Source organism: Rhamphochromis longiceps, linkage group LG15 (assembly GCF_057381845.1).
Source record: "Rhamphochromis longiceps isolate RC_006_pf linkage group LG15, R_longiceps_female_GT1.1, whole genome shotgun sequence".
NCBI classification, from domain to species: Eukaryota; Metazoa; Chordata; class Actinopteri; order Cichliformes; family Cichlidae; genus Rhamphochromis; species Rhamphochromis longiceps.
In genome coordinates, this window is record NC_140571.1 from 17010021 (window position 1) to 17029901 (window position 19881).

The 19881-nt window shown below is 37.6% G+C and overlaps 1 protein-coding gene across 1 annotated transcript in view; it reads right to left on the reverse strand.

Annotated features, from left to right (window-relative positions):
- The window catches only part of sipa1l1 (signal-induced proliferation-associated 1 like 1), a 96822-nt gene that overhangs the window by 39235 nt on the left and 37706 nt on the right, over positions 1-19881 (reverse strand). Inside the window, exon 2 of the mRNA XM_085381456.1 lies at positions 18360-18428. The gene's annotated coding sequence lies outside the window, so the exon portion shown is untranslated. The remainder of the gene's footprint in view (positions 1-18359; positions 18429-19881) is intronic.

The following is a 19881-nucleotide window of genomic DNA, read 5'->3' on the forward strand; positions in this document are numbered from 1 at the left end:
ACCCAGGACCTTCTTGCTGTGAGGCAATTTGTTAGCACTGTTAAACAATCATTACCATTTATAAAAGAAATAGTATAACTGGCATTAGCATTGTATAACTGACATCATTACCATTAAAAAAAAAAAAAAAAAAAAAAAAAGCAGGGTTTGTTTTGGCTCAGAATGGCTGTGGGGATGACTATGTACAGAGGTACAATGAGCTAATAACATGGTTTTTTTTAAAAAAGACAAGAAATGATTATAATTCTGTAATTCTGGTGATTTTCCTTTTCCTCTGGCTCAAAACCTCTGAGGCAACAAAACCATGAACAGGGGCGTTGGCTGCTTGTTATCACTGGGTGCACCCTTTAAATATTCCTGTGTTCTGCTACAAGAAAACATTTCTGCTTTAAAGTAACATTCAGAATGTGGAAACCCCTTTGTTGTAACCCATTAATTTATCTTGAATTAAGCAGTCAATGTTTGGCGACTGGCAGTTACGGCCCTTTCCAAGTAAACGCTCCACATCATTCCAATAAAAGTTGCCATGAGGATTTCAACCTGGAGTTAGTGTAATTGTCTGAATAAGTAATCACTTAACAGCGACTTCAGTGTGACCTCATTACCAGTAAGAGATGATATGGTTTGTAATTCCCCCGAACATTTCCTGCAAAGAATTATGTAATGCTCTACCAATTATTGTGGGTACAAACGTCACGTCTAGAACAGATGGTTTGTTGCATTCACTCCCACACATATACACACTTCCTTTTATATGGTGAAGTGGCTGATGAGTGTAGTTTTCTGTCATTCAATAAAAATAAACCAACATGAAACTTCTCATTGAAGTAATACTGCAACTTGAGTTTTGTAATTGGAACACGTCAGCTATGTGTGACATCAGATGAAAACCATTAGACACATTTGTCATTTTTTCAGCGGTGCATGTTAAAAAAAAATGGTAATGATCACCACAGCTGATGTGTTCTAACTATAGGATGTAAGTTAAAGTGTTACTACGAGTGTCTACACTCAGTGGTAACTTCGCTTCTTACACTCTTAAACTGCTTGTTTTACACAAATATCTAATCAGCCAATCACATGGCACTAACCCAGTGCATTTAGGAACAGTTCGAACCAAGCATCAGAATGAGGAAGAAAGGCGATTTAAATAACTTGGAATGTCGCATGGCTGTTTGTGCCTGTCTTTGTTGGTCTGAGTATTTCAGAAACTCCCCACACAGCCATCTCCTAGGTCTCTCGCCAGAGAATGGCCTAAAAAAGAGAAAATGTGAGATGAAGTTCTGAGTCAAAATGCTTTGTTGATGCCAGAGAAGAATGGCTGACTGCTTCTGTCACTTTATGACTACTGCACCCATCTTCTGATGGCTGCTTCCAGGAGGATAACGCATCACGTCACAAAGCTCAGATCATCTCAAACTGCTTTCTTGAATGTGACATTGAACAGCTGTACGATGCCGTCATATGATTATGGACTCAAATGTCTCCAGCCCCTTTCTGAATCTATGCCCTGAAGAAATAAGGCAGTTCTTAAAGGGGGGCCTACCTGGTAACAGCAAGATGTACCTAACAAAGTGGCAAATCAGTGTAGATGTTAATATTTAACTGGGCTAGTTAGTATAGTAAAATAATGTATTAGCAAAAACACTGATGAAGAATAAATAAAACTATGGAGTATTAAATATTATTATTATTATTTTTTTTTTATGTTTCTGCCAGTCTAAAGTTGCCATTAAGCAGTCCAGGTGTGCCGGTGACTGTCACTGTGAGACTATTAATATGCTTCAGTGCACAGTGAGTCATGCACCTGAATATTACAGAGCAGATGAGTTCTCACTGACTGATGGAGGCTAGTTCTGCACCATGAAAAGAGACCGTTAAAGAGGCGGCACATAAAGTTTAGGAATAAGTGCATTGAGTGTGAATGGTATGGTATGTGTGTGCATGTGAGCAGATCAGGTGCAGAGAAACGCTACGATTTGTTTCTTCAATCCATTCAATTAGTATTTTCAGAAAGGTACAAAGAAAATTGATAGTCTCCATTCTTTAATCAACCTGTATTGTGTAGAAGAAAATGGATAGTTTTCCCAAACCTGTGTTTAGCAAAGATACTCTAAGTACCTTCCAATCAGAGACCAGACAGAAGTGTGGAGGCAGAAGATTTAAGAAAACCATAAAAGAAAAATAGGAGAAGAAAAAAGAAGCATAACTCTCTAACTGTGATGTTTTTCTGTTAGTAGATATTTGACAATTGCACACCTGTTTCCCCAGACAGACATCATTACTACACCAACTGGTGAGTCAGGTCAAGTCACGTCATGTTTTTCTACGTCCTGACAACGCATACTACGTTATGTCTCAATGGTTTTCACAGGCTCAAAGCAGAAACAGTTTCTAAGCCAAAGCTTCAAGCTGCAGGCTTCTGGACTTGCAGTATATAATGGGGAAAACCTACTGAGCGTAAATTCAAAGAGATATTGCTTCCTGGATGGCTCGTGGTGCAATGCAAGCCTAATGTGAGCAGTGCCAATTACAAATAACAGAAAGAGAGGAACACTGACTTAATCTTTGACAGCATGTCCTTTTGTACACCAGGTGCCAAAACACTGGTGGCATCAGTGTGACCACTGAGGCAAGTTGGTTGCCTCAACCAACTGGGGTCCAGATTATGATGCAGACATTTAGTTTGCATTTCCATGTCTCTCTCTCTGTCTGTCTCATAAGTTAAACAAACAAAGCAAACAGAGAGATAATGAGCGCTGTTGCATCACATTCTTGTTTTCTCACCCATGTCATCTTTCCCAGGCTCAGCAGCATTACATACTCCAACTTTCATTTGGTTTAAACCTTCTGCCAATGTGGCCCGACAGTTTCAAATATTTTGAAACTTCCTGAAGACTTCAGCAGTTCAAAAGTATATAAAGAGACATTTTAAAAAGTAGCACTGATGGTTTTAAGTGTTCTCAGAAATCACAAACATGTCAACAATAAGAGTTCTGCATAAATGATGTCCCCTAAACAACGAAATGTGTGCTTGTCACACAGTAACAGTCATGACCTACAGCACTTTTGAATACTATAGAGCTGTTTGAAAGGTAAACAGCTTTTCATCTCAGCTTGTCTGAGCATAGATGAGGAAATGCTAGGCCAAGACACAGAGAAGATAAGGAGAAAAAAATAAATAATAAAATCAAACATTCTCTTTGAAAGCTGCCAGGCAGCAGGCAGTCCAAAGTGTTGGAGTTTCTGCTCAGAGCCTTTCAAACTGAAATTGTAATTGTGTGGAAAGATGAACGTGGTTTGCAGATTTTTTTCTTTCCTCCCTCTGCAGAGCTTGGTGGTGAGCTTGGGGTCTCCTCTCTTGCTCACTAAAATGTAAGAGGGGACTTTTGAGAGCTCTGAAGGTATTCTTATAGTTTATTCTACAGCGCTTCCACTTCCCCAGCTACCACAGAATAACAGTGGAAGGCGGAGAGCAGCATTGAGATTTGAGTGATGAGAGAGGGTCTGTGTGTGTATGTTAGCAATAGTTACAGCAATGGGCAGTCACTTTAATGCTGGAATATATGCATTCTGCTCAGGTACTAGGTATCTATGAGCTTTATTTTTTAACACAGATAAAAATGACTTTGGTAGATAGCACAGGTGTTAAGGCACCAGTATACCTGCCTCTGGCGACTGCGCCACCATTTCATTGAACAGATTTACTCAATTTCATTCAATTTTGCACTCAGTTCTTATGAGGCCATTGGAGTAATGGTGTCCTTAGCAAAGCCACACCTCCTGCACTGTGTGTTGTAATCTTCACTTTACTGTTCTAAAGTTTTGGCCATGCGTGCATGTTAGTGCATGCGAGTTGCTCCCTGTGAAACTGCTGCCTCTCCCCAAATTTACAATGAGACTTGGGAATTTTCACACCTATAGCTTGTTTGCTCTGGCCTGAATTAGATGGTGAGTTTGTTTTTACAACACAGAAATGTCCAAGCAAAGCAAAATGTGCAAGGAAAAAAACATGCGAACAGTAAATACAGAAGGAATCTCCTGTTTTTCTGGTGCATGTGTGAGAAACAATGTTAGTAAGGCCATGGTTCATTCTCCGCCTGGATACTACTACTATTATTTAGGTTTCTGTAGTTTGCATGGATCCAAGAATACAAAGCATAGCCACAAGGTCCTTTATACCTTTTAGAGCTTCTATCAGCTGTTGGTAAAAGAAAGAGAAGACAAAGTTATCACAGAATTTTACAGCTTCCCCACCCCCCCCAATTTTCTGGATTTCATGACTTTACCGTTTTTAAAACTACTCTCACCTTCAGTTGTTTACCCGATTTCCATGTACTTGTGTTTACTCATTATAGCCGGCTGCGTGTGAACAGCATTAATCATCATTAAGGGCTCTCCTTGTGGCGTAGCTCAACTTACTCACCAACCTCTGCCTTTCTGTCATCAGCAGAGAAAGAACCAAGCGAATCACTAATGTATTTTCACAGTTACATTATGGCGGGTGGATACATTAACAGATAGGTCTGACATACTGGGTTGCCTGGGTGAAAATTCTATCTTATTGTACAAAAGTCACTGGAAGAATAACAACGTATCTGGTGGAAACTCAGAGAATGTTGCACATCATCACAGATCAGAGATTCAGATTGTTTTTATCTATTATGCTGGTACTTGAGTGTGTTATTTACTGGCTCTGAATGCCATACATCAAAAAGATTCACAGTAGATTTACAGTATTGGTTAATACAATGTGGTTTTCAAGTACCACATGTAGCACACTGTATAATTAAGCTTTTAACAGATTAATTAGGAGAGAGCAACACCTTAACTACTTAGGTTACTTAGGAGAAACTGACTTAAGTGCCACTTATGCTTTGATCAGATAGTAAACTGTCTACATCCTACTAGCTTCCTAGTGCAAATAACCTTGTAATGCCCAATTGTGCCATTTACCCAGGCTTCACCATCATCTATGCCAAAAACAATATTTCACTTGAGAATTCCTCAGAAGCAGAATACTGCATGTGAGAAAGAATAAGTTAAGACCGCATCCTGACCAGATTCTCTAAACACTGTCCTGAGGTCATTAACATGCCTTGAAAGCAACACTCAGAGCTTTCCTACATCCCCTGCATGAAAGCATGTGTATACATGTTTGTATTTGTCCCACAACTAAACATCAGAAACCAACTATGCTCTTGGACAGTCAGGAATTTTGGTGAGGTACCAAATGGGGGTTTTAGCACAAAGACAAGTCAGGTAAGTCACCAACTCTATATCAGAATCAGAATACTTTATTCATCCCGAGGGAAATTAGGGGTTACAGCAGGCAGCACGCTAATGGCGCATGCGCACTCATGACCATAACTGCTGATTATAGCTAAATTTATTGAAGCATAGTATCCATTTTTAGTTTATGAAATGATCTGAAATAGTAGGAATATTCAAAGATATTTCTCAAATAAGGCAACAGAGTCAATGCCTTTAGCGAATGTGGACCACTTGTGCTTACGAGCAAAGTCAGCCTCCAGAGGTCCATTCTAAGCCAAGAAATACCCTGCTGCCGTGTGCACTTTAAATCACACAGGACAGCATCTGGGTCATGCAAGTTATGATGAATCAGGTCCATTAAGCCAATTGCCCTCATGAAATGCTGGTCTATTATTCATGCAAGCAGAGATGATTTTTCTGAGGATAAAGGGTGGTTAGTTAGTAGCAAGCTACAGTGACTTTTCTTTTAGGTGTATCAACTTGACTCGTACTTTAACTCCTCTCTTGTCTTTGACTTATGAGCATTTTTTACTTTTCATATGTGGTCATTCATACATGACTGAAGTTAGACTCAAGTTAGACTTACTTAAAACAGCATCCTTCAATGTGAGTTTAAATAATATTACAGCAAACCCAGCAAAGATAGCTCGACATTTGCACTGAAAGTACATTTTATTGGTAAGATCTGTCGCAACATGCAATACAGGTATTAGGTATTGTTATAGTAATAACATTATTATCATTGAATAAATATTAATGTAACAACAAGCTGTAGATTACACATTTATGCTCTGCCTAACTTTGTTTGCATCCAGCTGATTGTTGTGTTCATGATGTTCCAAAAGCAAGAGAGAAGTTCTTTACATTTTTAATTTTTATTTATCAGCTGATATTTGAAAATTATTTACATACGTCAGCTGATAATATCAGCCCTAATAATATCGGTCGAGCTGTAATAAACTACTCAAATTTTATTTCCAACTTCCCAACAATCCATGAGACAGATGTAAAAAAATGCATGCATGCATACATGCATTCATGCATACATTTATTAAATTCCACCTGTATAAGTATAATGTAATTAGTGTTGGAAAGCTTAATCATAGACAAAAACCTGCTAGGGGGTGATACCTGTGGATGCAAAAAGACCTGCGATCCCATAGCCTATAAAGCTTTGTGGCTTAATCCTGCTGAGTTTGTGGGCTCACTCACACATTTAGCGTCACACTGAATACAAAACAAATTCGATTTTATAATAGAGTGTGGTTTTAAAGCCAGACCTGCCGCCTTCTCATTACATGTGGTTTCAAAATAGTAAGATGGTGATGACAAAAATCCTGCAGCCACCTCAAAGTAGCTACAACCATCTTTTATACTGTCTGTGTGCTTGATCGGTTTTCACAGACGGTCATGTTTTATATACTGATTTTACAAAAATTTGTGTTGCTAAATCAAAATAGTTGAGTTGTTTTCATTTGATGTGTGATATGTCGAGCCACAGTATCTACTATTACTTCAAAAGTAATTACTTAAAGAAAAAAAAAATCTCTTCATTGCATTGCCTGAAAATCAGTTATTTCTGTCACTTTTTCCTGCAAAATGCATACTGTCACACCTTGTTCAGTCTAGTGTGTCTACATAAAGATAATAAATAAGTAAAACACTGAAGAAGGCACACGCAGACAGACTTCAGGTCCTATCTGAGAGGTTCCAATCCATTTACCATAGCCCTACAGTGCCTAAAATAAGCAACTAAATCTACCGAAGGCATTACGATTGATGGCAACTGTACACGCAATAGCTGCAAGATCTGAGAGTGCTTTGAATACTAGCAAAACTACATATTTGAACATGAACTTGAAATTAAATAAAGTTAGTTAATCTACATAAATCAAGGAGTGAAGTAGCTTGCACTGATAAACATTTACCACATTCAGTAACTCTGGCATTAATGCACAAAATGTCGTCATCATCATAATACAAACTGTTCGGCTGCTTAGCGTTTAAGATGTCGTTTTCTGCACTGCAACTTGTCTCAGCCATTCTAACTTCAGTAGTGAGGGTGGCATAGATAAATATGCACCCATTAATAGAGTTTAATTTGGCTTTATGTGAGCAATCCAGCTCGTTTTGATGTTGTTGACAGCAAAAGTCCATTTAAAGACACGTTTAAAGAAACCAGGCAAATAGATCAGTCTGCAGTGCACAGACAGCAGCAATGAAGCTGCCTGGTCTTCTGCAACTGCCACCTCCACACCACCGCCAACAGCCCACTAATCTGTGCCAATCAGATGACGCTAAACAACCATTTGTTGTTGAATTGGGCACCAGTACATGCCCCCTCCTCATTTCAACAGCCACTGCAGACCCTAGCAAAATGCTGGCGATGTAGCAAATGCAGGCACAGCAGTGAGGGTGACAGAAATAGCAGAGTGGTGAATAATAGAGAAAAAAAACTGTGGTGTAATTAACATGGTGGCTGGGGGCTGATAGAGGGGCCGTACAGAGATAAAGAAAGGCACTGAAGAGAGGGTGCTGTGAAAGAGGATGTAGGAGAGATATGAAGAGAAAAGATGAGAAATTAAAAGAATAAAAAGAGTGAAGAGAAAAGTTCTGGAAGACAAAAGCAGAGAAGCAACTTGTAAGAAACAGGGTAGGTTAGAGAGGAAAACAAACTAGGTCTCTGTCATCTAATCTAAAAAAGTAAATAAAAACACTGGTAACTGGCAGAACTGTCATATTCAAATTATGTGGCTTGATTGAGCAACAATCCCACAAAATCAACAACTATAAAAATATAAAGCGCTTTCATGCGTAGTTCCAAAGAAAATCCCAGCTGCTGCTTAACAAGACAATCCAACGTATCAGAGAACTGTGGTACACAATAGCTGTGAAACTGAGGGAGACAGAAAAGGACAGAAACGGAAATGTAGATAATTACACGTTTCTCAGCAGCAAGTACAACTCAACATGGTCTCGCTTGCTCTGGTTCAATTCTGCAAAGCAAGAGGATCGTTTAACTGGTGACAAGTCATGCATTTGGATATGAAACAAGCCTACTGAGTAAATTAGGACGTCTTGTTTTCCACTGCCTCACAGCACAGGTGACTTATTTAAAAAACAGAGAGAGAGCCATGGATTGCAGCCATCAGAAACGAGCTGCAGATTTCCAAAATGGCGCAGCTCTGCGTGGGCAACAGTGAGCTAGAACAGCACTGCAGTAAGAGAGGAGTGAGTAGGACTGAGAACGAAAGCAGCTCGCTCTCCAGTACTTGTTATATGTAGTAAACATGTAAGCCGAAAGAGGAGGATAGAGAGAAACGCAGATAGCAGTTCTGTACATTCAAATGCTGTTGTTTTCTGTTGTTTTCATTCAAATTCCATTGTTTTGATTCAAATTCTGTTCTGTACATTCAAATTCCGTCGTTTTCATGTTAATTCCGTTGTTTTCATTCTAATTCCGTTGTTTGAATGAAAACAATGGAATTTGAATGAAAACAATGGAAGTTTAAAACAAATTCCGTTGTTTTCATTCAAATTCTATTCATTTCATTCTAATTCCCTTCTTTTTATTGCAATTCTGTTGTTTTCATTCAAATTCCATTGTTTTGATTCAAATTCTGTTGTTTTCATGTTAATTCTGTTGTTTTCATTCTAATTCTGTTGTTTTCATTCTAATTCTGTTGTTTTCATTCTAATTCTGTTGTTTTCATTCTAATTCTGTTGTTTTCATTCTAATTCTGTTGTTTGTTTTAAACTTCCATTGTTTTCATTCTAATTCCGTTGTTTTCATTCAAATTCTATTCATTTCATTCTAATTCCCTTCTTTTTATTCAAATTCTGTTGTTTTCATTCTAATTCCGTTGTTTTCATTCAAATTCCATTGTTTTGATTCAAATTCTGTTCTGTTCATTCAAATTCCGTCGTTTTCATGTTAATTCCATTGTTTTCATTCAAATTCTGTTCTGTTCTAATTCCGTTGTTTTCATTCAAATTCTATTCATTTCATTCTAATTCCCTTCTTTTTATTGCAATTCCATTGTTTTGATTCAAATTCTGTTCTGTTCATGTTAATTCCGTTGTTTTCATGTTAATTCCGTTGTTTTCATTCTAATTCTGTTGTTTTCATTCTAATTCTGTTGTTTTCATTCTAATTCTGTTGTTTGTTTTAAACTTCCATTGTTTTCATTCAAATTCCATTGTTTTCATTCAAATTCCATTGTTTTCATTCAAATTCCATTGTTTTCATTCAAATTCTGTTCTAATTCCGTTGTTTTCATTCAAATTCTATTCATTTCATTCTAATTCCCTTCTTTTTATTCAAATTCTGTTGTTTTCATTCTAATTCCGTTGTTTTCATTCAAATTCCATTGTTTTGATTCAAATTCTGTTCTGTACATTCAAATTCCGTCGTTTTCATGTTAATTCCGTTGTTTTCATTCTAATTCCGTTGTTTTGATTCAAATTCTGTTCTGTTCATTCAAATTCCGTCGTTTTCATGTTAATTCCATTGTTTTCATTCAAATTCTGTTCTGTTCTAATTCCGTTGTTTTCATTCAAATTCTATTAATTTCATTCTAATTCCCTTCTTTTTATTGTAATTCCGTTGTTTTCATTCAAATGCTTTTGTTTCCATTCTAATTCTACTCTTTTTATTCAAATTCCGTTGTTTTCATTCAAATTCTGTTTTCATTCTAATTCCGTTGTTTTCATTCTAATTCCGTTGTTTTCATTCTAATTCCGTTGTTTTCATTCTAATTCCGTTGTTTTCATTCAAATTCTGTTGTTTTCATTCAAATTCCGTTGTTTTCATTCAAATTCAGTTCTTTTTATTGCAATTCCGTTGTTTTCATTCTAATTCTGTTGTTTTTATTCAAATTCTGTTGTTTTTATTCAAATTCTGTTGTTTTCATTCAAATTCTGTTGTTTTCATTCAAATTCTGTTGTTTTCATTCAAATTCTGTTGTTTTCATTCTAATTCTGTTGTTTTCATTCTAATTCTGTTGTTTTCATTCTAATTAAAATGGGGGAAATTTGACAAACAACCTAGTGTTGGTGAAAAACAGCATTTTGAAAATTAAGACAGTCAAAGCACATGCAGTGTAAAACTCACAATGGGAGAGCCAACAGCAGTGGTTAATGAAATTTAAATGGAAAATTGCACTGGAAGACAACCAATTAACAGGAAAGAGAGGCTACACATGATATCTTTGTTGTAATAACTTGACATCAGTAAGAATTTATTAGCTTGCTGTAACAATAGCGGGAAGCTTTTAGTCTTACTGCATGAAAATCAGAGAGCATGCAACATCCAAGCTACGAGTTACAAAAACTGGTGGAGGAATAGCCTAGAACGACTTCAGATAGGGTTATCATGTTTTCCTTCTTGAGATTTATCTTTTTAAGAGAAATTATATACATTTTCAACAAAGCCTACGTATAGACATAAGCATACACTTTTCCAAAACACCATATAATACCACAAACATCAGCTTCTCCATGGACACAGTCATACTCTTTCTTACAAGCAGTTTTTCATACACAATCAAAATTTAAGTATAATTTGAGTAATAGTATAAGTGCAGAGGACAAAGTCGGACTAATATAGTCTAAGCTTGTACAAATTACATTTGGCACCCAATATGATCTGTATAATCAAAGCCTTTTGATTCATTTGTTCAGCAAAGTAGAAATGTGTGTTTGTACTCTACATAACAAATTTAATACTACATACCGTTGCTAAATGCTTACAAGTAACCAGTGATGGGAAACCCAAATATTATTCTTTTTTTCTATTCATAAAGCTACTTTCAGCTGTTCCATTATTCACAAGGTTCTGTTATTCACAGCACTTTTTGATTTGGCTGTTTTTATGTCGGATGCCATTCCTGATAAATGAAAGGAATTTGTGTCTCCTCCAGATATTCAACCGTGGATCTTTTGCTTGTTAAGTGAATACCTAACCCACTACACCAAGGAGTAACTAAAGTTTTTACATTTATGTATTCACTTATTATAAAGACAAAATAAAAGAGATTATAACTATGGTAGCACAACTTCTTAATTGTCACTGCACACTTTGAAAAGTTCCTTTTAGATGTAGTTCTCGTTTGTGAGATTTTTAGACTAGTCAAGAATGATCAGTCCTACAAAGTTTTAAAAAGAAAAAGAAAAAAGGATTGTACGGATAGCTGCTTCTGCCTTGTAATGAGATGGGGATAATGCAGAGTGCAATGAATATACAGTAAGGAAACCCTACTCCTTCCTGTTGCTTTCAGACCCAGGGCTATGCCAGCTTGTGCTTTTGCCAAGGAAGCAGTCTCATATTCCAACAGGAAACACATCTCAGCCTCTTCCTGCTTACCCAGAGGAAGTGGCAGGTCAGATGGGGAATGGATGAGACATTTATTCTCATGACTAAAGTCCAGAGTGTTAATTTCCAAGAAAAATATATATATATAACAACATACAAACTATTGTATTAATAACAAAGTTGATTATGCTACCACATGTCTTCTGCTTTTGATAACATAAGTATTCTTCGATTCCAAATTTCCCCCATTTTAAATAAAATATGTTTAACTGTGTCTTCATTCTTCATCTACTCTGCCCTTTTAGTTTTGCTCTTATTTTAATGGCATTTGAAACAATATACAAAAGCCACCAAACCCAGGTATGCTACAAAAATTCAAGCTTTAACAGTATAAAAAAAAATATTTTTTAACCTAAATAAGTATGCATAACTACATTTTTGCTTCTAGAAAGTACCACCCGATCATGTGTAGTCAGCCCAAACAAGCAATCCACCTATGTCAATAAATGAACTTAAATACGCTCACCGGCCACTTGTTAGGTACGCGTGTTCAACTGCTCATTAAAACAAGTAATGAGCCGGTTGCATGGCAGAAATCCATGGCAATTCTCTGGGTGAAAATGCCTCATTAATGACAGAGAACACAGGAGCCTTCGAGCTCATAGGACGGCAGCAGGAGCTCAAATAACCAGTCGTTGCAACAAAAGTGCGCAGAAGAGCATCTCCAAACACACAACACACTGAACCTTGAAGCAGATGGTTTAGAGCAGCAGATTGACGCTGGCTGCCCAGCTGCCAGACAAAAACATCAAACTGATGTTATAATTCACTTAGGCTCACTAAAATTGGACCAAAGAATAAAAAATTAAAACAAAAATAGGAAAAATGTCTCTCTATCTCAATTTCTGCTGCAGCATTTAGATTTTAGGGCTCAGACTCCAGTGTATATACACAAAAAAAAAAAAAAGCATGGCTCACCCCTTCCTTGTACAATGGCTGACACTGGTGGCAGTGCTGTAATTATATGAGGAATATCTCCTTGGCACATTTAGGTTCCCTTAATGCAAACCTAGCACTGTTTAAACACCAGAGTCTAGTATTGATGGTGACCACGTCCATAGGTCATCAAGGGATGCTTCCAGCGGGATAACACAGCATGTCACAAAGCTCATAACAGATAACTATTTCACAACTATGGGAAATTCTGAATCACCAGTTAACCTACACCCGTTAACTGGATGTCCTTTGATTGTGGGAGGAAGCCGGATTAAACCGAGATAACCCAGGACCTTCTTGCTGTGAGGCAACAGTGTTAACCACCATCCCACTGCTTCCCAGTCAGACACAGGAAGCTTACAAAGCTCAGATCATTTCTAATTGGTTACTTGAACACAACAATGAATTCACTGTACTCAAGTGGTCACAGTCACCAGCTCTCAATCCAATAGAGCAGTGGTCCCCAACCTTTTTTGTGCCACGGACCGGTTTAATGTCAGACAATATTTTCACAGGCCGCCCTTTAAGGTGTCGCAGATAAACAACATAAAGTGATACAACTAAGAAAGAAACTGTGGCATTTTGTAAATATAATAATAAATGTGAATTCCTGAAATGCGCCAACAACACTAAGAGTGACATCCTCCTCTCTGCCCCTTAATGCGCTCTGGTCGCTATGGTAACACATAAATATTTCTTTCAAAATAAGATACATTACTACAACATGGGAAAAGCCCAGGGAAACTGAGTAAATGATAAAAACCTTGAAAGCTATAAATTTCACAACCGAGGTTCAACTCTCGCGGCCTGATACTTCATGGACCAGTACCAGTCTGTGGCCTGGGGGTTGGAGACCGCTGCAATAGAGCACCTTTGGGATGTGCTGTAGACACAGGTATCACCTTAATGATGCAATTCTCCTACTGCATTGAAAAAAAGATGGAGATCTGGTGAACGTGGAAGTCACTTAATGTAAGTGAACTCACTGTCATGTTCCAGAAACCAGCCTGAGCTTACTTGAGATTTGTGACCAGGCATGGTGTCATGCTGTAGCAGCCATTAGAAGATGTTACGCACACGTACACTCTCCAACAAAACTCAGAGGGGCTATGGTGTTTAAATGGTTCAAACTGTGCCAAAAAATATCCACTGCATCATTACACCACCACCCGCAGTCCAAATTGCTGAGATTCGATAGATCTGTGCTTTTATGTTGTTTACATCAAGTCTTATGGGCTACTTCTATTCTTTCATTGTACTTTTCTTCACTTATGAGCAGTTTGCAAAGACACGTACATTAGCACAAACATAGCTCCTTTCCCTTCTTTTAATGAGACATAACAGCCATTATTCTGATGCATTTTCAGTTGAGTCTTTACATGAAAACTCTTAAAACATTAAAGCACTCTTTGCAAACAGCCATTAAATGACCAAAATATAAGTCCATGTTAACACAGACATATCATTATACGCAAGTTACTGGAGGCCCTTTTTAAATTTTATTTCACCAACACAAAACATGCTTTTACCATAAGAAAAATGGCTAAACGCACACTCAGTTAAACTGTAATTCACCACAAAGCTTGGCCAACATACCGGTCGTGTCCTTGTAATTAGCCACAACCGCTCTGTCAGTGGCTGCCATGTTACTTTTTATGCAAGTTACTGAACTTCACCTTTTAACCTTTTCTACATCTCTTCATCTGCATATACATTGTGAGCTATCGCTGAATGATGCTAGTTCAAAGGCAGCTGATCAGTACAAATTAGGGATGCACCAATCAGCTGTTGGTGCAATCCTTACTCAAAATACCTCAGTGAGGAATAAAAATGATTAATTTAGCAATGGTATTGATCTGTACTTGGTATCAGCAGAAACCATTCTTTCCTATTTTGACATTTGGCTTAAACCTCAGCAGATCCTCTTGGCCGTGTCTATACACCTAAAGTTTCTGCCATGTGATTAGATAGTTCCTTTAACAAGCAGCAGAACCAGTGTAACTAATAACGTGACCAGAGAGTGTTCACTTTTAAAAGCTGCCTCTTTCTGTCAGTGGCACAGTCATTAACGTAAGGTAGCAAAGGTGGTGGTGGACTGTGTAACAACTGATTCCCCAGGATTCAGCTATTTGCTATAATTGACACTGGACAGCAATGTCCCATGGTTACTCTGAAACCATTGTCAAAACCTACACACTTCTAAGATGCCCTGTGGCAGTAAAGAATAAATTGCAGCATTTGTACTGGGGCTGCTGCTGACAGGTAGGCAGAGGTTTTTGCCCAATTATAGGAGAAAAGGGATGAAGCAGGATAAGGCGGGCCACTAGAATAGACCTAATGAGGACGTGGTATGATTGCTGTGGGACTCATTCGTGCCCACAGCAGGCGTATTCGATTGGTACAGAATGGCCAGAATGAAGTGGCAGAGAGAGCGACAGAGATAGATATGGAGAGATAATAGAAGTGAGAAGGACTGATTCCTCACTCAATGTGAGAGTATGTGGGAGGAGATGAGATGCTGAGACTGAAAGTGGGAAAGAAATGGATGCTTAAAGTAAGTGAGTAAGTCAGTCCATCAAGTCAACTATGCTTTCACTCTCTCTTCTTTCCATCCATCCATGGCTGCCTCCATCCTCCAATCATACATACAAACACTGCAAGCACAGGCGGTGCTGCTACAACCATCCAGAAAGATGTATGCCATCAAATCAGTTCAACTTCATGCAAAGATGTTCAAGGTTGTAAAACAACCACTGACATGTGTCAACACTATGGGGCATTTGCCTGCAGCGGAACAAAACCTGGAAAACCTGGGCAAACAGGAAGTGAAGGAAGTGCTTTTTCAAAAAGAGTTGATATCCATTCAGGCGAGAAGTGTTTAAATAGATTCTGCAAACTTAGCAAACCACTGTATAGGAGTGACTATAGATGTAGCTACTATAGTAGACATGGATGCTTGGCCATGTAGGGCTAATACATCAATTCTGTTTGGTTACAATGAAAATGTGAGTGAAGTGCAGACTTTCAAATTGTAGCTCAAGGGTTTTTTTGTTTGTTTGTTTTTTTAATTTGCCTTGACTGTTTAAGAGCTCTTAGCACAGAGGTTCATCTGAGGAAAAACTACAAAAATGTGTATTTGTCTGACAAATTATAAATCTGGAGCCATTATTAGTTAACAAGGTTAATATTGATATTGAACCTTTGGACAGTTTATGAGTTTGTCCTTAAAAGCATTTAGGCTGCTGCAAAAAGTAAAACTCCCCTCCCTCTTTAGGGACATATTACTATTTATGGCAATTAGCTTCAGTTACTGTGACTCATTGCCATCTAAACAGACAGTCACTGCATGGTACTGATTTCCTCTTATCACTAGACACACTCAAGTGCAACTTCTTCAACTAACTTCTTCAGCCTAAACTGACTAAGCAGAAAATAGATGTACATTCTTCGGCACCAACCACCTTCATTATATACTTCCTGTAACCACTGATGAGATTTGTGCAATAAAGAGGAAAATTTCTGGACTATTCTTCATACAAAACCTTTTGTATTGATAACCCCTCTTCAAGTCGGCATCTTGCTTGGCTGGGATATCAATCAGACCACAGGACTCAAGTTGTCCATTCGACGCCATTCTTCTCTTAACCATTTAGTTGTTTATTTATGTACTATGGACGTTTTTCCTTATTGCTTTATGAAATGTCTCCTAATCATTCCCCAGAATTTATTGATAACTTTTCACCTTTTGAAATTCTTTTTGATAACTTTATGTCCAGGCCCAGACAGTGATGCTGCCTCCACCGTACTTTGAATTAGTGCGTTTTCTCCCTCCAAAATGCAGATTTATGTATGTGTGTTTAACTCATTACTCCACCGAGGAGATTTTCTCTTTGTTTATTTTTTTTACTTTAAACATGCCACAAGGCATTTTTTGGAGTGTGGTGGTTTCCTTTATGGTGGTGTTTCATTAACACCATTCTTATTCAGTGTTTTTCTTATAGTGAGGATGTGAGCAAAGATTATAGCAAGTTGTATAGATTTCTGCAGGTGTTTTGCTGTTACTCATGGGTTCTCTTTCACCTCTTTCAATATTGCACATTGTGCTTTTGGTGTGATCATTGTAAGACGCCTACTCCCAGAAAGAGCAGCAACAGTCCAACGTTTCCTCCATTTGAATATAATTGATCTTGTGGAATGATAAACATCCAAGGGTTTTGTATGCTTTTCGAGTAAAATGCTTCTACTAAAAGGTCCTGTAAAGGTTGTTTTGATCGGGGCATGGTTCACAGCAATCACTCATTCTTGAGGAAACCAGACCTTGTTAGTAATCACACTTTGTATAACTTACTTATAGTGAGGGGCTCCCTCTACAATTCACACTTCTGAACCTCTCAATTGAAACACCCACTCCTAGGAGGTTTTGGTTTTGGTGAAGCTGTTAGCACAGAGGTTCACTTTGATTTTCCTGAACTTTAAATGATAACTCTGTGTGTTCACTAAAACTCAAGATCGTATTTGCATGTTATTAGTTTTTCCAGATTGTGTTAGTCTATAATTAAGACGGAAATTAAGCTCAGACCACATTTTAGAAGAAGTCAAAGAAACTAATCATAGTGTAAGCCTGAAAACGCCATTTGCAATTTAGTGGTTTATTATTAGGAGTCCTATACACTCAGCTTTTCTTTATATTTGTTCTGCAAGAGAACACTCATGCAAATCTATCTTATGAGAATTTTCCCAAATATTTCATGCAAATTTGTATTCGCTTCTTTTTTAAGGCTCATGGACTTCCAGGATTCTAAATTACAAGATAAACAGACTTTACCAACCACCTGTGTTACTTTTGAGTCCAAATAGATTTTCATTAAAATTCTTATGCACATCATTTTTTTTCCGTTTTCTGTTTTATCTCTCTCTATCCCATTATATTAATTTCCTTCGCTCTTTATTATAATTTCCATTTCTCTTCCCTGGTGTTTTTCCTTTCACCATATCTCATTCTTTTCTCCCCCTCATTCTTGTGTGACTGTAGTAGTGTCTGTGTGTGTGTGGGAGTAGAGGAGAGCAGCTATGCTGGCTGGGGGAGGAGGTGAGAGAGAAAGAAAAAGAAGCGAAAGAGGGATAGAAATACACAGAGAGGGAAGCAAAGCATTTACTGGAACAAAACATGCTGTTTCGAACTCATAGATAAGGGCCGCCTACTCGCTAGTTCTTATTTCAGAGCAGTTTACGCCTTATTTTTACAATCTATTCTATTCTATTTATTTATTATGCATTTTTTTAGTAATATTATGAATACCTTAGACAACCAAGATATTATTTTCTGGCATTTTTTACTCAACTGAATTACTTTAGAGTTGCTAGACCTACCATCTGTCCAGTGTCCATAAAGTTTAACTCCATATTTCAAGTAGGTGGCAGGAGGAAGACTACATCTGAAAGCCAATTAGAAGTGAAGGGCACACGGAAGAGTTTGATTGTTTCTAAGGATGCTAGTTTTTATATTATTACAATTGTAATACATATAAACACTCTGGTACTTTGACAGCCTGTTGCTAGAATCTTTATGGTAGCCACATATCTAATATCTAATAAAACCAGCTCTTCTTATAAGAAGATCAAGCACAGAAACATTTACTTTGAGAAGTTCTGAGTTATTTTTGGTGATAAAAAGCAACACAAAAGAGCATTAACACTGATACCATCTGCATCAACATCTATGATGAATGTAACCCAACAGACCCTGAAAATCCAGCTGAGCAAGTTGGATACTCACTGTTGATCCCGGTATCTCGTCAACACCAGTGAAGTGCAGATGACACAGCCTGAAAGCTGTACAGGTAACCTAAAATAGAAGATGATAATTTGCGCATGAGGAATAGCGTACACAGTGAGGTCAAATAAAAATAACAGAAATGCAACACCTGTAGAGAAAAGAGTGCTTCTATGAAAGACGAGCTTAATGAGAGACCAATCAGGAAAATATTACAAATTTTTGACCCAAGTAGTAAATACCCATCTATGAATTTTGCATATTTAGACACCATTATCTACAATAATAACATACAATTGCAATATATCTAAATATTAACATGAGTATTTGATTTTACAGGACTTACAGTGCCTCTTAGATTCACCACAACTGAACTTGAACTGAAAAGCCAGAATTTAAGTTTGTTTTTTACCTCGCACCCTACAGACTAGCTTTTACTTGAAAACCAAACCGCATTACTGATTAACCAATTAATAAATAAAGCAACAAATTAAAAATAATTAAATAAAAAGGTATAGTCCTTTTCAGTGACACACACACACAAAAAAAAATTGCTTAGCTCATTATATTCAGCTAAAAGCCTCTGGGAGAGAAAAAAATGAAAGCGCTAATTTAATGGAGTATCTCAAAATGCTTGTGGTAATTCCAGTTCAAGGACCATCACACACAAACTAACAAGACTGCAAAAATCATCAGGCCTGTAATGAAGGGCAAATCTTAATTGACACACAGTCTAATGAATGACATCCATTAGGATAGTTACAAAAATAATATGTAAGGTTTTGTGGCTTACTGAAATTCCAAAACAGGCTTCAAACAAAGATGCAAATTGTACAGTTGGGGATAAGGGCTCACAAAAGTACAGCGTCCACTGTAATCACAGGTCAAACCAGTCATCTAGGAGTTGTTTTTAAACACACACATCCCAGCATGCACGTATTTCATTTCCTCCCTATGGAGGCTGGTTGGATTTCCTGGAGAACCGATGCAGTTGCATTCGCCAACTCTGCACACTGCAGAAACGCTTGTTATAACTTCCATCTGTGTGGTCGTGGGAATTCATTTGATTTGATGTTAGTTGTGATGAGCGCTGATCAATACCAACTTTAACCATCTGTTTCCCAGCTTAAATAAACAATTAGGTCAGACCTAAACTCATGATAAGTGAAGGATCCCAGAAATGCACTGTCCCAAAAATTTACACTGCACTAATGAATAAAGGGATTCTTTATTTTTATTTTCTTCCCTCAGCTACAGTTAACCCAATTTACCTCACACTTGATATATAGCTGGGGTTGATGTCAGGCCTTCAGGGAGTAAATTGTGGCAAGTCTCACAACCTCACACCAAGTTTATCAATTGTTATCATCCAAAAAAGAAACTGTCAGCAGTATCAGCCATCTCTTGCTTATTTCTATTAAACATACATTAAATTACTTTAAGTTAACTCTGTATTTTTCACCTGATTGTCTGGCCTCCACCTGCAGTGGCTCCTTGTCCTACAGTTTGAAGGCCACTGCTCTAA